The sequence below is a fragment of the Nymphalis io genome, chromosome 8, assembly GCF_905147045.1.
Source record: "Nymphalis io chromosome 8, ilAglIoxx1.1, whole genome shotgun sequence".
In the NCBI taxonomy this organism is placed as follows: domain Eukaryota; kingdom Metazoa; phylum Arthropoda; class Insecta; order Lepidoptera; family Nymphalidae; genus Nymphalis; species Nymphalis io.
This window is the reverse complement of record NC_065895.1, coordinates 6103594-6116480: the sequence shown is the minus strand read 5'-3', so window position 1 is coordinate 6116480 and position 12887 is coordinate 6103594. Positions and strand designations below refer to the sequence as shown.

At 30.0% G+C, this 12887-nt stretch overlaps 1 protein-coding gene across 2 annotated transcripts in view; it reads left to right on the top strand.

The window, feature by feature from the left end:
• The first annotated feature begins 4494 nt into the window (after nt 1–4494).
• Nucleotides 4495–12887, top strand: part of LOC126770307 (G-protein coupled receptor dmsr-1-like) — a 29292-nt gene continuing 20899 nt past the window's right edge. For both annotated transcript variants that reach the window (XM_050489665.1, XM_050489666.1), the window contains exon 1: nt 4495–4650. The gene's annotated coding sequence lies outside the window, so the exon portion shown is untranslated. The remainder of the gene's footprint in view (nt 4651–12887) is intronic.

The following is a 12887-nucleotide window of genomic DNA, read 5'->3' as shown; positions in this document are numbered from 1 at the left end:
GCGTGTTACAATTTAAGCAATTAAATTTTCATGTCTTAAATATGTTTTAGTAATTTTATTCATCTCATCTTTAGTGGTAAGGAATAATATATTAATAAATATAGAAACATTAAATTCTGACTTATATATGGATATTTGCAGAAGTTTTCTAATATGTAAACCATATTTTTTTTACAGAATATAACTATTTTTATAATATCAAATTAAAATTTTTGTTTTAATTTATAGTTATATCTCTTCTATAAAGGTTTTTTATTTAATATTGATCAATTTTTAAATTACTTTCATGAGTTTTTATAATTCACGTGTGATTATAAATATATAATGTATTGAAAACGAGTATAAAAATTTAAAGTAATAAAAAATATCTCAATTGAATTCTTTGAATTTTAAATTTTTAGTTCACAAACTATTTTTTTCAATGGGTCGTATATATGCAAATATAATCCAACAGCTGAACCACCCAAACCACATTATTTTAATCCATGAATGCACATGTGTCGACGTGATAATACGCTACCAGACAGACACAAATATTATTTTCAGGCTCAAAAAATAAATTCCTGTGACAAGCCAATGATATTATACATGTAAAAAGAAGAATCTATGTTACTAGCGCGAGCAAATTAAAAAACTCAAAAACGTCCCAATTGAGATGTTTTTTTACTCTTTGTTATTAGTTGCTCGCACAGCAACGAACTAAAAAACGAAAATACTGTCGTTTGAATAAAGAAATTGAACTAACTATGACGATAAAATAAATAAAACACAAGGAATTTTATACCGCATTTAAATACAGAAAATTATTTGTGTATTTCTATTTAAAGATAGGTTTTTTCTGATTGTCTTCTCCAAGCTTATAACAAAATGCAGATGCGACATCGTAGCTCATAGGTAAAATTAATAAAAAATAAATATGTTTCTATTATTATCATGTTTTATTTATGTGAATAATATTTATTTATTAATACTAAGTACGCAATAATACTAAGTATTTGTTATTAAACGGTAGAATGTCTTGTTAGCGTATAACAAATATATACATTATAAAATCATCAGTGTAAATCTATTAAATATATAATAAATATAATAAATACTTTAATGTAGCCATGAGTTAGTTTATATTATTAGTATGTATGAATAAAATATTGTAAATATTATAATGAATCGTACATTTTATGAAAACTGTCATACCGCGATGGTGACAAATGTTCAAAAATGTTCTGTAACTAATTTAAGTTGTGAATGGAAACTGATATAATTTTGTGTTATTGTTTAGGACTTTAAGATGAATTATTTAAAATTGATGTATACGTAGGTATATTTAATTTGGAGCGTCACGGTAGCATGCGAAAGCGATGCCGTGGCGCTCCTCGTTAAGACGGAAAGGGTACCGCTGGTTTTTTAGTGGGTATTCCGATGTTCGGGGCCCCTTGGACACTGGCGAGCCCCACGTACTTCCCCACTGTTCCCGTGGGGGAAACGCGTAACGCGTTTTTCCAGCGTTAAAAAAAGGTATATTTAATTTGTTTTACATCTCCACAGACATGTAGTCCGTGTCATTGGTGTATCTTATTTTTAATTTGGATCAATGTTATTTTAATGTGCCTGTATGTTTTTATAAGTTGTAGAACAATCTAAATTATTAGATTATGAATTATGGAAATATGAGTTTGCATTAAACGTCGTAGAGTCCAAGTGACTCCTTCACCGACTTGGTATGTATGCCAGTTGACTTCCTTTTTTTTTTTTTATAGAATAGGAAGGCGGACGAGCATATGGGCCACCTGATGGTAAGTGGTCACCAACGCTCTTAGACATTAGCATTGTAAGAAATGTCAACCATCGCTTACATATCCAATGCGCCACCAACCTTGGGAACTAAGATTTTATGTCCCTTGTGCCTGTAATTACACTGGCTCACTCACCCTTCAAACCGGAACACAACAATACCAAGTATTTCTGTTTTGCGGTAGAATATCTGATGAGTGGGTGGTACCTACCCAGACGAGCTTGCACAAAGCCCTACCACCAGTGCACAAAGCCCTACCACCAGTATTCCTTGAATTGATACTATTGACTACTAGTCAATAATAGCCTGCATATATCTTATTAATTGGCAAATACATGGATATCTATTTGTTAATAAGGGTGAAGGTGTAAAATTTATAAGTCCACGTTGTTCAAACTATCATTCATATACGGGTTGTTTTCTATTAACGCTGAGCACAAAATCAAAATATTTTTTATTCAAATAGAATTAAAATACTTAAGTACATATAATACTTATGAATCGTCAAGTATTATCAAGATTTATTATAAGCCAAAATAAAGCATATGAAAACTTAAGTACTCAGATATGAACCCGCAATCTTCGGTTGAAATTACGTAATCTATGCACTGAGCCATGAGACGCACTATATTATATGTTGAATAACAAAGGAAAAGCAAAATGCTGCTTGTTATTCTTTCCATTATGAAGAATACAAATTGATAAATTGATACAGATTTGAATAATGTTTTTGTTAATCATTGTAGAGTTTCCTTAGAATAAATTAAATATTACTTAAAAATATCGATAAAATTATTATAATGTTGTTTGAAATTTAATTGTATATTATAAAAATAAATCATTTGTAAGCTTAAAAACGGAATCGTTTAAGACGGTCTCATAGAATGTTATTAAACTAGATAAAGATTTATTGATATTTGATATTGTATAGTAGAAAACGACATGTTGTAGGTATGTGACTGATTATGGAAATAATATATTTACTACAATAATAATCGACATTCTATGATAATTTCACCTCCACGTTTTTATTTTATCTTCAATTTTAATTCGAAACCGGATGTCCAAACGTCATAGAAGTCTTTCTAATTATAAACGAAACGTTGTCATAATTATTAATAAAAAGGTTAAGTACTATGGAATAAAGCGTACAGATTTTTAACTAAGCCGTAAGCAAACACTAGTGTGTTTGTTTACGGCTTTGCCCGCGTGTTAGAGGGAGGAGATTTGTTATAAAAATAGCCTATGCGCTTCCCCGGTGCGTGCTTCATACAAAATTCGCATTTATATTTGCATTTATCCATTGATAATGGAAGTTAATACAAATCATTTAACACGTTTTTTTGTATTAAAAATAAATGTACCCACATAAAGTTTTCGATACAAAGTCGATAACGTAATAAATCGATCAAACGATTTGCTGTAACATGTTGACATGCGGGCGCCATTATGACGCACACTTTAAAACAAACTTTTGTGAAAACTTGTTTTCATAGGCACGATGTGATTTACATTTTACCGTCAGAAGTTACTTAAATATTTTAATTGTTCATTTATTTTAATAACAAAAATAACGAATACTTAATTTAATATAACATATTATAAAAATAATATTTTTCATGGCGTAAATAATATAATTTTACATTACTTTTTTTTTAAACTAAGATACTTATTACTTACATATTGAACGTAAATTAGAAGAAGTGTCACATTTAAATATTTTATGTAAAAAAATGTATACTCGTTAGACTAAATAAAAAATAATAAATCTGAACAATTTTTCATTAAATAGTTTTGCTTCAGCGAGTCAATAATAGTTAAGGGGTCAAGTTGAGTTGATTATTCCGATTAATTGGATATACTGCACCCGCTGCGCATCAAGAAATAGAGCAAAGAATGATGCTCGCATTGAGCGGTGTTTAATTTGTCAATTACCCGCTTTTTGTACGTGAAAAGATATATATGTATATATTAATATTGGTTACGCTAAATAGTTTAAAACTAAGAAATAGCTTAACTTTAGTTCAGTAATTTAAAATGATCCTAGTGGAAGAGTACATATAATAAGATTAACTTGTAATTACAATTTCAGAACTGCAATTAGTGTTTTAATTTTCAATTTCAATTTCAAATAACGCTTAGTCGAAATAATATTCAAAGTTGATAGTGTAAACGTGTTTTCTTAATTTGTATTAATTATTTTATCATCAAAAATTAACGACCTTAATTAAACAACGCTAAATACGTAGTCTCTAAACGTTTAAAGGATTTGATGAAAGGCTTCGTTGATTTCTTTAGAACCGTTCTATTTTTCTCCGAAAAATGGATTAATATGGAAGGCAAAGGTGATTTCTTATTCAGACTTAATTAAGTTTTTTAATGTGAAAAACATTTAAAATAGGAAATAAGTAAACATCATTATGATTTCATTTGGGCGTCAACTTTGAATTTGTAGATACGATATTTAGTATCCAAGGTTATATTGTCACCAGCACCAAGAAGAATGCTAAATTTCACCTCAATCTGATGAGTGAACTGGCAATATTCAGTTACAAAAAAACAACACTTACTTGACTTGGCTTGGTAATAAAATATGTTCTTTTTGTAGCGAATTCTTCAGCATCTGGTTGACATAAAGTGAAGAATACGAAGAGCGACACAGAGTCTGGTTAGTAAAGGACAGCAGTGTGGTCTTCGTCGTCGGCTGCGCCGCACGTTACCGCGCGTTTTCCTCGCGTTTCCTAAAAACAACGAATAAATAGGTGATGCGAACGTTACTATAAACTACTTTACTGTAAAATATCGTAATAGTTTGTAAGAAAAACTTTAACCATGCTGAGGTCAACATTAAAGAAGTGGTAAGTTATATAAAAAAAATAAATAAATATACATACATTTAAATTTACTTTATTAATCTGGAAAAAATATAATTTTCCATGTCTAGTTTTGTATATTTACATTATTTCATTTGTTTTATTTTGAATAAAATTTACCCTCGTTTTATTTTTTTTAGTTATTTTAATCACGCTGCTAAAGTTGTTGACTGACTTTTCAATTGTATAACTTATACAGTAGCAAATTTTATACTCGATAAGCCCTCATAACTATTATCTACATAGTTTTTTTAGTAATTTATTATAATTATTACAATAAACCATACTATAATATTATTAAAAATAAATTAAACTATTTTGAAAATTATGATATCTACTTATGTTATCTATTATCCTTTATTTTGACATATTATTACTTCCGCGTATTACCAAATCCTTCTAATCAATATATACATACCTACATATACATACAAATACATTACACAATGGAGGTTGTACTACGTATAAGGACACATAAGCCACGACTGGATGAGATTACATAACAATTGCTACATTCGTCGGGGACGACTGTAACTACGCCATTAACAAAGATTTCAGGATAATTTGGGTTTTTTGGTCGCCTTTGACGTCTTTCATTTGTTGGATTTTGTATTAATAATAACTCCTGGTAGGATTTCGTCGTGATTTGACAATACGTTTTCTCTTCATTAAAAGTTTTCACTGGGTATTCTATTACAGCTTGTAAATAATTTAATTTTTCCTTACATTATCAAAAATTATAATGAAAAAAACAGTTATTCAAAAAGAAAATCCTTTTTCCCCCGCCTTTCGTATTTAATCGTATTAATAAATCCTATTGACGTTAGTAGAAATTACTTCGTCTCAATAATAAAAGGGAGCTATCTCAGTAATTATTTTAGATATAGCAATTGTATATTAAATAGAAAACCATTCAATTATGATTGTTATTTAATGAACTTCTGGTGCGAATAACAAATTACGGAAAAATAAAAATATATTTTAATCAGATATTTAAATACCAATTAAAAAATATTAGAAAAGCCACCTCTAATATTACTTTCAATTCAACATATTTCGTCAGCATACTATATGTGTATGTACGTATATTTTTGTGGACATATATTTGTATTGTTGATGATATAATTTACTAATTACCGCCTTTACGGTTTCTTTTTAACCTAAAGGTTGAGAAGGCTTTTAGGCATTTAGTCCGCCTTTCGTTCCAACTGCTTATTATGTAGGTAATAGAAACACAGATAAGTTGCAATATTAATTTTACTAAGAAATTTAACAAATATAATATCGAGTAATATTATGTATTATAGGGATTACAACACATTTAAAAATCTCAGGTGGCGTAGATATTTTCAAATTTGTTAATATATTCTGAAATTAAACCATCCTTGTTGTATACAATCATGAATATATAGAGCGGATACACATTTGTCTTTGTGGATACTGTAGTCTAATATGATATTGCCATGGTGATTGCCTGTGAATTTTGAATATAGCTATCGTTCTCTATTTGTAATTTGTAAAAGCTAATAAAGTAATGACCCGTTTGTTTTAAATAAATTATCAAGATACATAATATTGATAAGTTAATTTGTGTTCTAATTGGAAATTTTATTTAAGTAAAAATATATTAATTTTATAAAGAAGTGTATAACCCTTAGACGTGATGTCAAAAATCATTTCTCATAATGGAAAAATTACCATAAAAATGAAGAGAGACGCGAAATAATATTTACGCTAAATAAAGCTATGATTGTCTCTGAAGGATTCTCCGTGAACACTCAAAATTGTTTATGGCACAAAGCCCAGCTGTAGAATATTCCTTTTAATGGAATTATACATTATCGATAAATTCAAAAGCCGAATGAATTACAAACTCTAACAAATATGAATGTATTAGTATATTACTTTTTTTAGTATATTGTCAATTTGAATTAAATTAATTTAATTTGTTTTTCAGTCTTATTTTAAATATTTACAAATAAAAATTAAAAACAGGTACTGCATAAATGATGATCGCGTAGAATGGTGGCATACTTATTTATGTATAGTAGCTTCAGTTTGCTACGCCCACGTGTGCGGGGAGGGGTAGGTGTTAGGTATGTTGGTAGGTGTTAAGTCAGGGTATAAGTTACCTCTATTCCAAACATTACACGGATCCATTCAATACTTATTCCGCGAAAAAGTAACAGAGTAGATCCATCCACCCATCGTCACAACTTTCCCGTTTATAATATTAGTAGAATGTTAGTAAGGTTAAATAGTAAATATTGGAGTTTGTTGAACGGCGGAGTATGTAGATGAAATAAAAGGCGGTGTGTACTTTTTGCTTAATCTTATTGACCGATAATGAAGTCGTAAGACCTATACATTACGACATAATCATAAATTTCGAGGCTATGCTTGCATGAAATAATATGTCATAATCTAAATATCATATATTAAAATTATTAAAGTTATATACATAACCTACAACACAACCATTATATTCAAAGTCATCTCATAGTTAATACATAACCTATTCTTTCTTCCTACCCCATCCCTTCATTATAGTAAATATATTTAGATGTATATATTTATATATTATATTTTGTTAAATTAAATGATATTTGAGTGTTATGTTTATAATGAACAAATAATAAATAAATGTGCTACCGAACTGGAGGGCGTTAGTAGCTACGCTTACACAGTATTATACTTATGTAGTTACTATCGTATTTATTGTTTAAGATATGTATAATTTGTTCAAAATAAATAATAAAAATAAAATATTTATTTTACCGCTAACAATAACAAATAATTAATTAGCGCCGTACCTAAGGAGAGTAGGTACCAATGTAATTTCAGGCACAAGACTAACTATAAACGATCTTATTTTATTACTGAGCCATAAATTATAAAGTATTTGATATATTGAATGAAGAGCTAATGATTTTTTTAAATTTTTCTCTCTATTCAAACCTGTTTTATAATGATTAAGTAAAATAATAATAAAGACCATATTTTACATCAACCTTTGAAAACCTGCAATGTCGTATAAAAGACAAATGTTTGTTTTAACAGCGATAATTCTACACGTAAGTGACATTATTTTTATTACTAAAGTGGTGCTCAAACTTTACTTACGTGACAAATGATTTCGTGCAGACTACGGATGGTATACCATTTTCTGCAGTTAAATGTGGCGTAAAGCAATAGCGGTTCCGTGGTTGCGGCAAAGTGAACAAAATTCTCTAAATAAAAGCTTACGAATTAAAAGAATATTCAGTAAATCGCGTAGAACCTTAGAGGAAAATCGTACTGTGGTTTATTGCTGTGATATATAGATAGAAACTAACATCCAGAAGTAATTTTCTAAGAAATGTATACATAAAATGAGAAATAGAAATACATTGTTTTAGGGAATGATTAAAATATATTTTTTCAAACTACGCTTAAAGCTCTTTGAACATCATAAAAATCATGTTTGCAAGCATTCTTACAACTAAGATGCTCCTCAGCTGCTGATTGCTGATTTTCTGGCAATAAATATATTGTTAATCTTAATTGAACTTCTAAATAGTATATATTTTCTTACTGCATCCACCAGTGACAATGGGTAATTTTTACCTATGTGAACCAGAATTGCATTTTAACCGAGACACTACGACATACTACGAGACTGCTACGAGTAGCATTCATGTTATCATTTTACGCGGTCATGGTTAGCTGTTTTTAATTTTGATCAGTGTGTGTTTAATCAAATTGAAGCCGCAAACTTGTGTAAACGCGCTTTGAATACATTTTCCATTCGCGCTTTAAGTAGCACACCTGAGAATCAAACAACTGTTTTTTCATGATCGTACTCCAAATAAGCCTAAATAGGCTTATAACGAGGATTACCCCAGCGTACCAGGTTTTTTTGAAGGTTGCCTTTGTAGCACCTAATCATCCAGCTTTAAAAATCGCTGTTATCATAATCAGCATATCTTTGTACTTTTTAAAACAGATGTTACCACTAACATATGTTAATAATAAATCTACAAACAAATTATCGATTTACTTACTAAGCTGTATTATTATTCTTATCGTGAATTTTTGTTCGATCTTAGTGTTATTTATAGTATTTAATCTGTTTGATTAAGTGATGCGATATATTTTCCATAAGAAACAAAACCAATACAGCGTATAATATGAAGATAACGAGGGTAGTTTGACAGCCGGCGAAGTTAACAGACAACGTATAACGAGTAATCTCGTTACGCGCTTTCAAGCATGTAAATTCGCCTATTAACGAAAGAAAATATTGTGTCGATCTTTTTTTATATAATTAAGTAGCCCAAGATAACATTCTAATGCTAATATCTTACAAAGTTTTGATGCGAGCTTTAAATTTTAAATAACATTGTACAGACAAATATTATACTTCTTTTAAATTAAAATTAAAGTTATAACTTTTATATTAAATGTGAGTATTTCATAGCCATTTTAACACGTTGCTTAAAGCGCAAAATCGTTGCTGTTAACTAGTTGCCTAGGTAACTAACTGATGGAGGAGCGGGCGCTACAGCTTAACGTGAAAGTCTAGTGTGGTACTCAGATAGGTCTGAGTACTTTAACCCGTCCTAATGGTGTGTTCAAAGAGGCCAAACATCGGCTTTGAAGGCCGTTAGAAAACAAGTACATAGACGTTATGAATTTCACCTCGAATCTATTGTTGGGAGTGGCTCACGTTGTATACTTGTGTTATATAATTGAGTATTGTCATTGTAATAAAAGTATTTGCTTGTTCTAATTTATAGGTCATTTCCATTTAGTGTAGCCTAGATTATTAATAAGTGTAAGCACATTTTCTTTGTGTAATATCACAATACTGTGTATTATGGTATGGCGTTAGGAGTATTAAAGTAATTCATAAAAGTCTAAAAAAAATTCACTGCTAGCAAGCCACAAGTAAGGCAAGTAGCAACAGTAATCAGTCAGTGCCTCGTACCACGATCGAGTCGACTTGAGAGACTTACTTATTGGATGCAAGTGTATTTGGTTCTGAATTTAAGATACTCAACTATAATAACATTGGATATTTATGTATCAAACGTAGGCACTAAGCACCCACAATACACATATTTCTTATTGAGCTGACATACAAACATATCAGGAAAGAAAATTTGTGGCCTTATTTATTTGATTGTGACTTCTTATTTTTATAGCATTTTTTCCATTTTTGGAAACTAGAAAGGAACATCCTTTAAAATAGTCTTACTTAATCTATCGTATTCTCTGATAATAATAAATCATTTTACTTCATCAATTTTATCAAGATGATGATAGGTTGTTGTAAGGAACCATTGGTTCTTCTAAGTATTCGGCCATAAAATCTTTAATGTAATAAAAAGGGTAAGTATAAGAATGTGACAGTTTCGAGTAAGGGATAAAAAAATGCCTCTAGATATATCTGATTAAATTGGATTTGGTCTGTAGATAAGGGATCATTTGTCTGTTTTCTTAAAGTTATTTATGTTGGCAACATTCTGAACTTAACGAGTGTGGTTGCACTCACGGCGCGTCGGTGCTACCTTCACTGCATTTAACATTAGCAGGAGTGTCGTGACGACGAGGTACACTTTGGATTTACATGTGGCACTGTTCTAAAGATGCGTGTTGATTTAAGCTAATTTATTTGTTTTTATGCTATGTAGAAAAGTGAAAGTAATCGTAGTTCGTTGATCATTACATAGTTTAATTTTGAATATAGGTATTTATATCTTGTATTGATTTGTGATGTAATTTTGTTTTATTATCTACCCTTATTAAGGTTTCCGAACTAGTTTACATTTATAATACAAATTAAGTTCCCTTGTTTTCTGTATAATATTATTCGGTAATTTCCCTAATTCCTACCAGTTTGGCAGGCCCGTCTGGGTGGATACCATCCACTCATTAGATATTGTGCAGCTAAACAGCAATACTTAGTAATATTGCGTTCTGGTTTGAAGAGTGAGTGAGCCAGTGTAACACATACAAGGGACATAACATCTCAGTTCCCAAGGTCAGTGGCGCATTGGCGATGTAAGGAATTGTTATTATTTATTTATCTATAGACGATGGTGACCACCTACCATCAGGTAGTCCAGTTGCTCGACCGCATGCCTATAAAATAAAAATTAGGTATATAAAAAATCTTAAAAGTAAGTCCGTACGAAAACCTTTCTTACTACAAGCTGTTGATTTGCTCGCAGAGGCAGATTTACATATAGACCGAATATAGGTCGAGTCAATATGCCATCTTCGTACAATACTTAAATTATATTATATTAAAAGTAAGGATACGAATTATATGTAAAAATTATAAGCTTATGTATTATGATTACGAAACAATTTTAAAAATGGGCCAAAAGATCCTTCTAAAATATTCCGCTGTAGGCTACTAGATCCACTGCCTTCACACAAATAAATATACTATTAATCTAAATAATTAATTGCGCATATAAGTTGTGTACTTTATACATTATTTCACTCGTACTCAGTGCGGTAGGCATTAACTGATGTGTGTTTTACTTTAAGAGTTAAACTATCACGTTCACCCTTACATGAGAATACATTGAAGAAAAACAAGAACAAAGCAGTCAGAATATACGTGATGAACGTGATGCTATATTAAATGCAGGGCTACAATTAGTATTATTAGTAGTAGTAGTTAGAATGTCTGTTTCTGACTAGAAAAACTGTTGTCTCACTGGAAAAACACATTTACGCGTTTCCCCCATATGCGGGATTCACTGATGCTGAGTGCGCTATCCCCACTAAAAAACCAGCCGTACCCACTCCGTCTATTCAAGGGACGTCACGGGATCGCTTACGCATGCAACATGCAACAATGAAATGGTTCTTTGTTATTTTCCAATTAATTTAACAATTTTTTCAGTCGCATTCAATTTTTTATTGCGGAACAAACTACATTTTTTAAAGAATTTGTTTACTTGTTGGAATTGGGATGATTTTTGTTTTAGAACTCCCTATCGTGGAACCCTATTTCTTGTGGAGAATTCAGCTCTGGGTACAAAATATACTCTTAAACCCGCAGGTGCGTTTGGTTTTATTGACTTATTTTGTAATAATATCTCAAACGAAATAGAAGGTGGGCGATCGCTTTAAATTGTTTGTGATTATTTCTTTTGATCTTTCCTAATTAAAATGCCAAATGTATAATCGTTTTCCTTTTATTAAAAGATCAAAGTATTTCATTAATTGTTTGTTAATTACCAGGTATTTTCTATCTGATCCAATATAATTTATTAGGATGTGATGTTTGAATTAAATAATTAAGAATAAAAGAATATATCACGAGAGATAATATTTAATAATTGTCTTTATATTAAATTTATTTTTAAATATGTAATATCATTTATTTTCAGGAGAGAGAAGGTAAAATATAAAATTTAGTTACTCCTTTACAAAAACATCTGAATGTGCTAAAATTTTAAATAATTTATTCTACAATCAATCATCAATCAATCATTTTGAAAATATAATAAAGAAAAGTATTTTAATATATTGCTTAGTCTAACTTTATTATGAAAGATGTAAATAACATATTTAATTGTGCGAACACACGTTTTCTTTAGAGTTCATTTTCCGTACATTTCCATTGTGTATCTTCAGTTGGATATCCGTAAACAAAATATTGCTCAGACACCAAGTACACCCACCACCACCACCACCTGTCCAGGTGTTTGTTTTTTATATAATGTAAAAAATATATTTGTCAAGTGCAAAAAACACAGCAGGTGTAGCATTGATTTTCAGTATATATTACTACTAGTGGACCCGGCAGACGTCATCCCGCCATAGTCATTTTTTTCGTTTGCTAACATACCGACAGCAACGCTACCTACCTGGTCCAAATATGTTTTCAAACTTTTCAGGAACCCATTGAAATATACACACAACATTTCAACCCAATCGGTCCAGCCGTTTAGGAGTTAGGTGACAAATCCATATATATATATATATATATATATATATATATATATATATTATATATTAATCAGTTATGAAAAGAGAATAGAATTTAATATTTAATATTAATTATTTAATTGCATATTATGTTGCATCTGTATTATATTTTATTGAAAAAAAAGCTCCAAGAATTCGTTAATGGAAGAAAGAAATAATCTTCAAGACAAAGAGAATTCCTCTTTCATAACTGTATTTATTTTATTGTTCTTCGTTAAGTTAGATGATGT